Below are 14343 nucleotides of genomic sequence, written 5' to 3'. Positions count from 1 at the left end.
TTGGTGTAAGGCCAGACAGCGATCCCTGGATAAGGACATTCGAGTTCGGCGGCATTTACTTCGAACACAGATTTTGGCTGCAAGGCGCAAAAGAGCAGCCGAGCGACGAGAACGACGATAGCAAAACAAATGTAAGGGAAGAAAGCATCTTGTCTCCTCTTTACCTGACAGGAAAACTCCGCCTTTGTACGTAACCCTGCCCCGAAGCCCCAGTTGGCCCTCCTTGGCCCAAGGTATTCGGCGGGCCGAAAAAGGCCGGACGCTGGCCCCAAGGAAGCCCCGCTTTGGCCCGATTACGCCCCGGAAGTGATAGTGGAAACGCGACTGGCCTTGGCTCGCCCTGGCTCGCTCGCTTTAGGCGCGATAGTGGAAACGCGGCTAGTGAGGGGCAGAGTTCAAAAGGAAGACAGCTCTGGGGAAAAAGCTGTTCCTCAGTCTGCTGGTTTTTGTCCGGGGGAGCCTGAAGCGCCTGCCGGAAGGCAGGAGAGAAAACAGTCTGTGAGCAGGGTGAGAGGAGTCCTTAAGAATACTGCGTGCTCGGCGCAGACAGTGTTTCTTTTGGATATCCTCTATGGCATGTTAGCTCCTTTTCCACTACTGGATGGTTCTGTTTGCATAACTGTTTTGGTCTGTGCTGATATAATCTATTCACCAAGGATATGTCTTGTTAAAGGAGCTCTTTGGAATGCAATACAAATGCGCTAGTCTTCACCTTGGTAACACTAGTGTAATGTAAACAGCGATATGGAAGATGATCAGATATTTCACAAACAAAACATGAAAATTGTTGACTTCATACAATGATTCTTTCATTGACGAGACTTGACGATCGTCGAAACTTCAGGTAGGTAAGTTTGACCAGGGTTGGAACTAAACTATGTAGGACAAAGTTGTCCAGTCCAGGTAAATGAGTTTTGTCAAAACTCCATCGCTTTCTTTGACTTTGTAACAATAAAACATAGCAGAGAAATAACCATAATCTGAGAAAATACAGCTATCACACTTGTGTATCCTCGAAAGAAATGCTACCTGAGAAATGGAGATCAACACATCCATCCACAATCACCCGAGCGCACCACGGTGACAGGTTCAGAGTTTGAAGGAGGAAGTTCCCAATGGGTGTTGAAGGCAGCAGCAGTCTGGTTGTTTCAGACAGTGTCAACAGCTTTCTGATGAGTTAGTTAAGACACTTCCCAGAGTTTTCCGCCTGTCTCCATGGAAACAGATGTCTGTCACATCACAGGTTCAAACACTACTGGTGCCTCGGCTTTACTTTGGGATGTCTGGAGATATCAGCTAATCTCGGAGGATAAAAACACCCACATATCCCAGCTATGCGATCTTTGATGCTCATCAAAGTAGGATGTCAGCTTTCTGTTTCGTTTCCCTGAAAATAATCAATGAAGTGGTAGTTTTAAGCTCAAGTGTTTCTTTTCTGCATCACTAGTGTCACCAATGGAAATGGTAAATGTTTTCGAACTCTTTGGGGTTGGTCAGGTAATCATAAACATGTAGCCTTAATGTCATTCAGAGTTCAAGACTGGTTGAAACGTTAGAGTTACCGTTGATGTGAAGTTACACAACTTTTGTAACTTAGTATGACAACAACAACATTTGTTCCTTTTAACACTAATGATATTGGTGACACAGTGGCGCAGTAGGTAGTGCTGTCGCCTCACAGCAGGAAGGTGGCCGGTTCAATCCTCAGCTGGGTCAGTTGGCGTTTCTGTGTGTAGTTTGCATGCTCTCTCTGCGTTCGCGTGGGTTTCCTCAGGGTGTTCCGGTTTCCCCCACAGTCCAAAGACATGTGGTATAGGTGAATTGGGTAAGCTAAATTGTCCGTAGTGTATGAGTGTGATTGAGTGTGTGTGGATGTTTCCCAGATTAATAAAGGGACTAAGCTGGCAAGAAAATGAATGAATGAATGACTAATGATATTTACATGACATGTTATTGATGAATTTGTTATGGTATCTCCATATGGACAACTTTTCTGGCATGGTCAGTTTGCTTGGAGGCTCACCTTGTCACGGTGGGCTTACAAAAATACAAGATATATCCAAGTGCAGCAATTGAAGTTTTAATAAGAAATAAGTGGACAGGCCAGGTACAAAAATCCAACAAAGACCAAAAGTACAAAACAATAAACAAAGTGAACAAACAAACAAACCAAAACGATGAGTCAGTGAGCAGACTAGGACCATATAAGAGCCAGACAAAACAGAATCATGTGAACAGAGTGCACAAGCAAACAGCAAAAATCCAAAGGCAAACTAAGCACAGCATAACAAAACTTATAAAAGACAACACTAATTAGACAATGACAGACAGCTGGAAACAATTAGTGATCACGCGAACCACAAAACAGGAACAAAAACCAAAACACAACTAGTGTCTAGAAGACCACAAGATGGCACTACAGCAGACGTGACACACCTTGTACAGTGTTGTGCTTGTGATGCAGAGTGCTCAAGTTCGAGTTCGTTGGAAGTGCGCTTCCACAAAAGAGAGGAAAGTAATGTAAAATCAAGGTAAAACTAATTGGTTGGAATGCAATTTTCTCTTACGTCTACTTTTGAAAACACTATTGGTTGGGTTTAGGGAAAGGTTTAGGTCGTTGGTTTGCTGGTGACCTGTATAACAAGCTCCGCCTTCTCTTGGGTGTGTACAAGAAAGACTTGTATCTGAAACATACAACAAAACGCACCTTAAGAAACATATTTTGCACAAATGAAGACAGCGCCCTCTAGTGGATTTGACATCTGAAATAGTGGGGAAAATAAGTATTGAACATGTCATGTTTTTTTTGTTTTTTCCTGGGAATACTATTTCCAAAGTTGACATGGAATTGAACCAGATTTTAGTAAAAACCCAAACAATACAAACAAAAAATAAAAAATAAAAAAATCTGAAAATGATTTATGTGTAATAACAAAGGAATTAACAAAGCGAAAGTACTGAACTACTGAAACATATTTAAATACTTTAGTGGTGCTGGCAGCTTGAAGACACCTCTCATATGGAGAATGAAGTCACGTGCATTGCTCAGGTGTGTGTTTTTGCACAGACTTCAACAGAGTGTAAAAGTCTTGATGTTTCTGTGGGTCTCGTCTATGAAGCCTGATCTTTAATTAGTTTTTTCTACTGGATTAAAGTCAGGTGATTGGTTGGGCCATTCCAAGCTTGATTTTCCTTCTCTGAAAGCATTCTCGAGTTTCCTCGGCTGTGTTTTGGATCATTGTCTTGCTGAAGTGTCCACCCTGGTTTCATCTTCATCCTCCTGCTAATGTAGATGTTAAACTGAAGCAGCTGATATTCATTTACACTGAGGAAGGGCTGAGGGTTGCTGAAGAACTACTGAGAGATTTCAGCTGCTGTCTGGGCTCTCACTGCCTTTCTACACCTCTCTTTATGTGTTCAGTACTTTTTCCTTGTGTCATTTAATTTTATTACACATAACTTCATTTGTAAACTAATTAGATTTATTTTCTTTACATATATGGATTTCATTGGTTGTTACCAACATCTGATGAAAATGGCAACTGAATTAAGTGTTCAATACTTGTTCAATACTTAATTAGTAACAAGTTTTTTGTCAAAAACCTGAATGTCTGTAGTCACGTTTAACTTAATGTAAAGACGCAAATGTGTTCTGTAAACAGCCTTAAACTGGATAGTTCACCCAAAAAAGGACAATTCTGTCATCATAAATCATGTCGTCATGATTTACTCACCATTGACTTGTTCCAAACCAGTTTGACTTTTCACTTGTCGGTTGAACGCAAAATAAGATATAATAAAGAAAGCTGGAAACCTGTAACCATTCCATAGTGTTTGTTTTTCCTGCTATAGAAGTAAATGAATACAGATTTCAGTTTATTTCCATCCTATTTTGTGTTCAACAGAAGAAAGAAACTCATAAAGTCTTGTTGCCACTTGAGTTAATAGCGAGCCAATTTAAATTTTTAAAAAGGACTATCCCTTTAAATTACATAAAATGTAGTTAACAAAACAACGAAATGATTCAACCCAGGCTCATTCTGAGAACGTAGTCCCGGGGACGTTTCTGGAGACCGCGAAATACGTCCCGGGAGGTACGTATTAGTGCAGTTTTTGTTTTCGCGAGTCCGCGAGAGGCTGCTGTGCGCGCTTTTTCCCGCGCCGTTCTCGCATAAACCCGCTAGAGGCCGCTGTCGAACGACCTTCCGCCTGTCTGCCTTTCTTCATGACGGAATGATTGACCGTGCGACCGGCCAATCGGCTGACCCACCCTCCTCCGTCCCTAAACCCAACCAACGACGATTCACAAAAGCCGTCCAGAAAAAGAAAAGCCCTCGTCCGATTTTTACCACATTTTCGGATTTTGACCACATTCTCACCCTGTGACGAACTTGTTCTCTTCATTTTTTGGATTTTGTTTTTGTTTTCTTACCTGATTTCTGGAACCGCTCTTCCCCGGACTCAAACCCGGTCGTCGTCGTGGTCAGCCCCTCTCTGCGCCGCGAGTCCGCCAGAGTACACGAAGAGCTAACCAGACAAACTGGCTGCAGCGGGAAAGCCCTCCACACGGAGGCAAGCGCCGAAAGGAACGGCGTCACACCGCCCCACAGCGTTCGCTTAAAAAAATGAAATGCAGCCGTACGTACCCCCGGCTACGTATTTCGCGGTCTCCAGAAACGTCCCCGGGACTACGTTCTCAGAACCCATTTAGAAGGGTTTATTCAGAATCTCTTCCAGTCTGAATGGTACACGCACAAATGCTGGGCTATTTCCAAAATGCCAGCATGTTTAGAGTATATTTGTTATAAATATGCTGTGGAAATAGTATTATACACAGTCATTCGTAATGCTCAGTCTCCAGTCATATCAGAACTCATTTTGGGTTACTTTTTTTTCACTTTATAGGCAATCATCCACTGAAGAATAGCCCACATTACATATTTCCCAACTCTTCCAAAGACTTTCTAATGCACGTTTTATATTACATCAAGCACGTTTTGAATTACAAAGACTCTCTGGTCACAAAAAAAAAGAAGAGAGAAGAAGAGTTTGTTGCTGCCAATCTGGACAACAACAAAGACCTACTGTGCCTTTATCCATTTCTGGCTTCTGCTGACAACTAAATCAATTTTAAGGGCTATGAGAACAGAGAGAGGCTGGTTTGAATGTGAGAGGGAGAGTCTGAACATATTTTCTTTTTAACATGTTGCACAAAGTTTGAGAAACTCTGAGTTTTGGGGCTCAAGAGGGTGGATTGGTTTTGATTGGGTTTTACTGCCATGGTAACTTACATCACACACGGCCAACCTGGTTTTGCTCTTTAATATTTATATGGTTTTATTCTGGATTAGAGATTGCAGACCCAAACTGGAACAATAAACTATGAATAAAGTATGCATATATATATATATATATATATATATATATATATATATATATATATATATATATATATATATATATATATGTGTGTATATGTGTATATGTGTGTATATGTGTATATGTGTGTGTGTGCGTGTGTGTGTGTGTGCGTATGTATATGTATATATATATATATATATATATATATATATATATATATATATATATATATATATATATATATATATACTGATTCAATAAAGCCATTCCCAGTCCCAGTCGTCTTTTTGCTCCAAATTACAGCTTTTAAACTGAAAGTAATTTTGATAAAAATTTGTATTTATATAGATTTAATTACTTTTATTTAATTTTAATAACATACAGTTGAAATCAGAGCAAAGGATTTTGACCAGAGTAAAAGCAGTTTTTATCCAAATTAAGCATTTTAAGGTGAATATTATTAACCCTCTTAAGCAATATTTTATCGGTCGCTGGTTTGAGCCTCGGCTGGGTCAGTTGGCGTTTCTGTGTGGAGTTTGCATATTCTCTCTGTGCTCATGTGGGTTTCCTCTGGGTGCTCTGGTTCCCCCCACAAGTTCAAAGACATGTGGTATAGTTGAACTGGGTGAGCTAAATTGTCCATGTGTGTAAATGAGAGAATTATCATCCTCCTCCTCATCATCATAATCATCTTCAGCATCATCATCATTATTATTATTATTAAAGTAGATTTTTTTTATTTCCTAAATAAATAATAAATATAAAATTAATAATCTTAATAAATAACCTTATTATTTATGTATTTATATGATGTATATATGGTATTCGAATACATGTTAGCTTTTCTAAGTGATTTTAGGTTTTAGAATAGAATAAGGGATGTTTTCAATTATATTTGTAAAGGAAACATTTTCAGTTTAAGTCAGAATAATTAGCCCCCAATTTTTTTCTTCCTTTTTTTAAATTTTTCCCAAATTATGTTTAACAGAGCAAGGGAATTTTCACAGTTTGTCTGATAATATTTTTTCTTCTGGAGAAAGTCTTATTTGTTTTATTTCAGCTAGAATAAAAGCAGTTTTTAAGTTTTTATGAACCATTTTAAGGTCAAATTATTTTGACCTTTAAGCTATTTTTTTTTTGACTGTCTACAGAACAAACCATCGTTATACAATAACTTGCCTAATTACCCTAACCTGCCTAGTTAACCTAATTAACCTAGTTAAGCCTTTAAATATCACTTTAAGCTGTATAAAAGTGTCTTGAAATATGTTAAATATTATTTACTATCATCATGGCAAAGATAAAATAAATCAGTTATTAGAAATGAGTTATTAAATCTATTATGTTTAGAAATGTGTTGAAAACTAAATCTTCTCTCCGTTAAACTGAAATTGGAGAAAAAAATAAACAGGGGGCTTATAATTCTGACTTCAACTGTAGGTCCTACATGTGCCACATGCATATATTTCAGTTGAAAACAAGTGCATCTACATCATTATTTTCCCAATTGATGCATCGTACTATGATAGTTCAGCCACGAGTTACGTCATTGTTTGGGAAACGCACCCCAGATTGCGTCTGTCTGAGGTATTGGGTGTGGCTAACCTACTTAACCACGCCCTTCCAACTGTCAGTATTGACAACAGACAGAAATGGTGAGGAGGAGGAGTCTGTTAGGTTGTAACTCTCGCCAAACCCTTTTCTAGATCTTTCTCAATGAAATACTTACTTCACTACATCCAATCAGCTCGTAGCTGAAAAATAAAATAAGCCACGCCTACTGTGTACTAATTTATTATTCAGTTTCTCTAGGAACTGTGTCACAATACTCAAAAAACAGTCGCAGATTCAGGTTCATCTGGACATTAAGCTCTCTTTATTACACATTATGAAAGCAGCCTTTTGGACCTTGTACTTGCCTAAAACGTGTCTCGTTGGACTGAAAAATCCCCTCTGATGTCCTTTATAGAAACGATTTCAGTGTGGATGAAAGACTAGAGGAGGTAAAGCGCTCTGACAGTATCTAAAAAAAGCCAATGCAGAAGTGCAGCGGTGGCAGAAGTCAAACACTCATGTGACAGCGCCGCCTAAACGCTTTATTGTCTGGGGTGTGAAGTCAGAAAGGTCAGGGTTCAGCCGGCGTGTTCTTCCAAGCATTCACTTCTGACAGTCATTGGGAACGACGGAGGAGATTTTTTTTCGGCGTGCTGCTGCTGATGTTGCTGCAGGGCACGGGGTTGCAGGCGGCTGTATTATGAAGAAATCAAACTGTTGGTGTGAAACAAAGATGACAATGCATTCCCCGAGCTTGCTGAGAGACATTTTCCTGTCTCGCTGAAAGAGTTTCTTATTCAAGTCTCTTGGGATACCTGAAATAAAGCCTACTGAGGTTCTATTGAAATGCTTTCAGATGGCGGGAGAAACATGTAGACAAAAATAACTGGTATGTCAGAAAGCTTGAGATGTACAGTGCGAACTGAGACCGTGCGCTGACAGACGAACAAAACAAAAGTTTTTGTGTTTTGAACATTGGAAATTGAGAGTTCGTAATACATACAGTGGATATTTGTCAAATATTTACAAGTGATGAGCTTGGAGGACTGCATCCAGACATCTCTGCAATGACTCAACTCACTTATTAATTAAGTCATCTGCAATGGCAAAGAAAGTGTCCTCCAGTGTCTCTTTAGTGCCTCCTCCATCTTACCTTAGACATGCTCAATAATGTTCATATCTGGTGACGGGGCTGGCCAATCCTTGAGCACCTTCACCTTTGCTTTCAGGAACTTTGATGTGGAGGCTGAAGTATGAGAAGGAGCGCTATCCTGCTGAAGAATTTGCCCTCTCCTGTGGTTTGTAATGTAATGGGCAGCACAAATGTCTTGATACCTCAGGCTGTTGATGTTGATCATCCACTCTGCAGATCTCTCGCACGCCCACTTACTGAATGTAACCCCAAACCATGATTTTTCCTTCACCGAACTTGACTGATTTATGTGAGAATATTGGGTCCATGCGGGTTCCAGCAGGTCTTCTACAGTATTTCTGATGTTTAGGATGCAGCTCAACAGATGATTCATCAGTAAAAGCTATCTTCTGTCACTTTTCCAAATGATCAACTAGAAGTCAAGTTATTATTTGTCGCTCTTACAACTGGGATCCATGACAAGACTTTTGTCAGTTAGTGTACAGTATGTAAATAAAAATATCCAGAAATGTTTAATGTGCTTATTAATTTCCCATAAAATATCCCTACAAACAGAAGGTTCGTTTTGACCATATTTGGAATGGTCATTGAATATTGATGAGCTTAGCTTAGAAATCTTCTGAATCTGTCAGAACTAAAATTAAGACAGAAACAGAAATAAAGTGGCTGTCGTGTAATATGTCAAATCAATAATCAGAGACCAGACTCTAGCCTAGGATTACTGAAATCATTTCTGAAATTTCACAGTGTGAGGAGGGATTTGAACACATCTTAAGCACAAGTAAAAAAAAAAAAAAAAAAAAAAACATACATACATACATATATATATATATATATATATATATATATATATATATATATATATATATATATATATATATATATATAAACTTAAGCAGAGAGTTTACATTGGAAGTCAACATTATAAGCCGTCTTGTGATTTATTTATTTATTTATTTTTTATATTTCCCAAATTATGTTTAACAGTCTCCAGTTTTCTGGAGAAAGTCTTATTTGTTTTATTTTAGCTAGAATAAAAGCAGTTTAAATTTTTTTAAACACCATTTTAAGGTCAAAATTATTAGCCCCTTTAAGCTATTTTTTCCGATTATCATTATACAATAACTTGCCTAATTACCCTAACCTGCCTAGTTAACCTAATTAACCTAGTTAAGCCTTTAAATGTCACTTTAAGCTGCATAAAAGTGTCTTGAAGAATATCTAGTCAAATATTATTTACTGTCATCATGACAAAGATAAAATAAATCAGTTATTAGAGATGAGTTATTAAAACTGTTATGTTTAGAAATGTGCTGAAGAAAACTTCTCTCCGTTAAACAGAAATTAGGGAAAAAAATAAACAGGGGGGCTAATAATTCAGGGGGGCTAATAATTCTGACTTCAACTGTATATATATATATATATATATATATATATATATATATATATATATATATATATATATATATATATATATATATATATATATATATGTATATGAAACATAAGCATCACATGACAAAGTAAACCAATGAAACACAGGAGACAGAACCAACTAAAGAGAACATGACACATACACACACTAGGGAGCACATGGCAAGGGGCAGGAAAACAGAAAGACAAAACCAAATACACAATACAAAACCAGACACCATAACATACATTATACTATGTTCACACTAGAAGTGGTATGCATGAATAAATCGTGATATTCGCTCATAAATAGACACGTGACTATTTTGAGTTTATTCGCTTCATTCGTGTGTCAAATTCACTTCGCAATAGACGTGGGTTCACGTCATGGGCGAGACTTCTGTCTGCCCGGTGACTCTAGCTTTATTGCTAAATGGCTAACATGGATTTTAATGAGAGAGTAGCTGTGCTTTATGTGCTTTAGGAATTCTGAAAAACAGTGTATATTTGTTTGACGCCATGTCTAAGTACACTAGATCCATTAAGAGGTGCACCCAGCTCTGTGAGTTCATCAACTCCTCCAGAAACTATACCTGGATGATGGAGGCTTTCAGCGGTGCATCAGACTGAGCCGAGCCCAGTTTGATGAGCTGTTCTCAAGAGGATTTCCCCTCGGGACACCAACAACAGGCGCTAAGTCATAACGTCATTACGCTCCTACAACAGCAAGCTCCTGATTGGTTAACTAGGCGCAAATGTCCCATGAAGACTTTCCAACTCGATCAATCCGATTGATTCGCATGTCAAACGCAGAAAACACTCAACTCTTTACTTAACATGTAAATCACTCGCACTTGATGCTTCATCCGCGTCTGGTGTGAACGCATTACTATGGATATCATTGCTACATTCAAAGATTCCTTTAAACAAAACATCTTATTTTGTGTTCAGCAGAAAAAGGAAATGGTTTAAAAAATCCCAAGGACGAGTAGATAGTCAGGACATTTTTATTGTTTGCTATTGGTACTTGCCTCCGTTCAGCCTTATTTTGAAGCATTACTGAGCAGCAGAATAGTAAAAGCTGAAATGAGCTCTGTAAACTCAACCCCTGCTTTGAAAATTAAAATGTGTAACTTTTTCCTTTCAGCTTAACCCACGTTTTATTTTCAATCTCTCCGATCATTTCTACGCTTTTACCCACAAGGGAATTAAGTTGCTACTGGCTTAATTGCTGTAACGTGTTTTTTCTCCGAGGGCCAGACCTAAACATGCCGCGTGTCATTTTGATTATCTATGTGTATATGGTCTCAGTGCAGAAGCGTCTGCTATTTCCTGCTCCGAGCTTATTTCAAACAATTAGCATCTCCAATGTGTAATTAAGCATTCAAGGATGTCGCACAATAAATGTCTGCTTCGGTGAAGACTCCAGGATACGGCTTTAGACTTTTGTCTCTTCTCAAGGTTGCAGCATTTTCAATTCAGTTTCGAAACACATAATAAATTATTGCTCATACTTGTGGTCAGGTTTTGGAGGATGAATATTGCAAGTCATGTTTTTTTCACTCTAAACTCATTGTCACATGTTGCAGTTCCTTCTTTCGGACACTTGAGGGCACTAACTTGTTTTGTAGTTTAACTTCATTTCCTATAATCCTTTGCACTTCTGATTTTTCTGTTACAGCTGTTTCTTGTTTGTTAATTTAGCCCTGTCTTTATAAACCCTTTTGTCTTGCGTTTTAGTTGCCTTAGGATTTTGTTAGCCCCTCATGTCTGGTATGTATGTTTGTTTGGTTATCTAGTTTTGGATTTGCAGATTTTTGGTAGTGGTGGGCAAAGCGAGGCTTCGTGAAACACTGAAACAGTTGAATCAAATGTGTCGAAGCTTCGAAACGTTTCGAAACCCCACTCTACAGTGACGCCTAGTGGTCATTTTTATGTATTGCACTGGAACAGTTTCAGCAAAGAACAGTTGAGTAGATTGAGGTATTAAACCCCACTTTGTATGCTCGAATCCGCAAGTGATATAGTGGAGTGGTTAGGGTTCCTGACTTCCATGTGGGGATTGTTGGTTTGAATCCAGGCGGATACAGTTATTTTGAAATGCTTTAAAATCAGTTTGAGATGCTTTGTTTGTGTATCGTTTTGTTTCAACATTGGTCTGACATCCGAATAAACACTTTGTGAATAAATATAGCTTGTTTCAGTCATAAAACAGGGTTGTTACTAGATCAGATACAGTTGTGGACAGAAGTTAACAAGAATTATTTATATTATTTATAAAATTTCCCATTTATTGTATTTTATTAACATCTACCACAACTCTAAACCCAATCATCACAGTACTGTAAAATATTAATTATTGTTTTACATTTACAAAAATGATGCTACATTGATGGCGTATCAGCAGCTGTATCATATCTAGACAACACCATAAACAGTAACATGATTAAAATACATAAAATCACGATTTTGGAGTATTTGTACAAGTTGGGATTCGAACCCAAAAGTCAAATGAAGTCTGTAACAACATGCACACGCACAGTCCACTTGGCCATATGTGACAAAAGCTTGAGTTTGACCCTATCAGTCAAATGCAGATTCTCCAGGTCTCGAAACGCTTCTGAACTGATCGATGCTTTGAATCGCTTTAGTCACGTGACCAGGTGTTTCGAAACACTTTAGTCACGTGACCTGGGTGTTTCGGATCATGCTTCGGTACAGTGTTTCGAAACACTTGCGCTTCGGGATCTCGACAGTGTGTCGAAACGTCAGTTTCAGGTCAGCCATCCATAATTTTTGGATTCTTAATTGTTTTTGTTAACATTCCTATCCTGTTTTTGTCTTTGCTTATTTTTGGAGTTTTTGTCAGTTCTTTTGTCTGGAATCATTTCTAGATTTTTGTATCTTGCTTGAAGTTCCTGTGCAAGATTAGGAATCCTTTTGTTTTGTTTTTTAAATAAATTGCTGCACATTGATTTTTAGTGATGGTGAAATGAAGCTTTCTGAACCAGTGAAGCGCTTGACTCAATTGTATCGGAAAAAGATTCGTTACTCGAAGCTTTCTAAATCACTGCTCGATGAGGACCTCTTCTGGTTAGAGTGTGGGAAAGCACTGTGTTGCAATAATGTCAAATGTTCACAACTGACCAACTCCTTCATATAGTACAACAACAGTAATATAAACAAATTACTGGAGTTTTTACACATAAGGTTTGTTCAGCCTGATCTCACGAGAAAACGTAAGTATTTTACGTTTTGACAGTTTAGTGGCTAATTCGTACGAGTTCAGTCGTATGAAAGTGTACGATTTTAAAAAGGAGGCGTGGCACCTAACCCCACCCCTAAACCCAACCGTCATTGGCGGATGAGCAAATTGTACGAATTAGATCGTATGAATTCGTACGAATTAGCCACTAAATCAAAAAGTTACGAATTGCCGTGAGATTGTGTTGGGTTTGTTACATTACACGACCGATGACTGTAGTTAAATCCAAGTTAAATTCAAAAGTGTTTACATTTATCATATTACAAATAGTCCTGTTCCAAGCGGGGATCGAACCAGCGATTCCTGCATGGGAGGCGAATGCTCTAAGGAGGAGGCTATGCGAGTGAAGCTTTCGGGTTGTGCTTGCCAGCTGGTCTCTGTTAAACACTATACTACGATATGCTGTGGTTTTCTTTAAAGATAGTTGTAAAAAAATACGCTAATACTCTTTAGTATGCTTCAAAACCTTTTTGCTATAAATTACTATTGTATTTTAGTTTAATTACTGGTGTTTGGGACCGGTGCCGTGCTTTGAAACATTAGAAATGTATGTAATCGACGCCTAATCTCTCTCTATACACTTTACTAATCCATGGGGATGTTTAAACCTTTGAATTAAAATTCGAAGCAGTCACGTGGGTATAGGCGAAAATGAAGCTTCGGACGTCACTGATCACGTGATGATGGTAAAACGAATCAAGCTCCGGTACACTGCTTCACTGTGAGATGTATCATTTTTTTGATACATGCTTCGAAGCCTCGGCGCACAACGTCACATCACTATTGATTTTTGTGTTTTGCGATTCTCCACCACGCAACACATATTTCTTCAGTGGATCTATCTAAGCTTGTGCTTTTCATACAGCAAAGTGGATTGTGATAGAGTTTAGCATCAATTTTTGTCTGAATTATTTATTTAGCAGCTGTTTATGGTGTTTCGGTGTAGATTTGGTTACCTAAATTGAAAATCGTCATATCCACATGCAATATTTTGATTTAATTTGACAGAACACCTTTTGAAATTACAAAATACAAGAGCTGTGACAACAAATTGTTTAAGAAATCAATTCTGCATCTATTCTAATTTACATGTATTGCTATTCTTGAATTTGAGCTTCGTTTTTAACAACAGATGGAGGTGTATTCTTTACAAACAGCCATTTTGAGTTTAGATCTAATTCCTTGCAAATACCACTTGAACCTACAATAGCCATTAATAAATTTCGAAAAGATTCAAACGAATTAAGTTTAAGCACTTAAGTTTATGGTTAAAAACTAACCTTGAGCGTCCTGTGCTGTTAAACACTAGCCTAGAGAGCCATATGTTGTTAAACACTAGCCTAGAGCACAGTATGCTTTTAAAAACTAGCCTAGAGTTTCGTCTGCTGTTAAACACTAGCCTAGAGCAGGGGTCTTCAAACTGCGTAAATTATGATGGCAATTTGTATGCGTTCACTAGAGGGAATATGATTAACGTTAGCTAAACAGCTAAACATGAAATGCCTTCAGTCTACAGAGGTATCCCCCAATATTACTCTGTTGCAATCAGGATATCACCATAATTAACTTTGAAAGGCAGCCAAAGCAGCGCAATCAC

General features: G+C 38.2%; 1 protein-coding gene across 1 annotated transcript in view; it reads left to right on the top strand.

Annotated features, from left to right (window-relative positions):
* The window catches only part of LOC130221747 (alpha-1,6-mannosylglycoprotein 6-beta-N-acetylglucosaminyltransferase B-like), a 209485-nt gene that overhangs the window by 73417 nt on the left and 121725 nt on the right, over positions 1-14343 (top strand). The gene's annotated exons all lie outside the window — the stretch shown is intronic.

This window comes from Danio aesculapii, chromosome 3 (genome assembly GCF_903798145.1).
Source record: "Danio aesculapii chromosome 3, fDanAes4.1, whole genome shotgun sequence".
NCBI lineage: Eukaryota > Metazoa > Chordata > Actinopteri > Cypriniformes > Danionidae > Danio > Danio aesculapii.
Note: the sequence above shows the minus strand (reverse complement) of the source record. Positions and strands in the feature narration are given on the sequence as shown.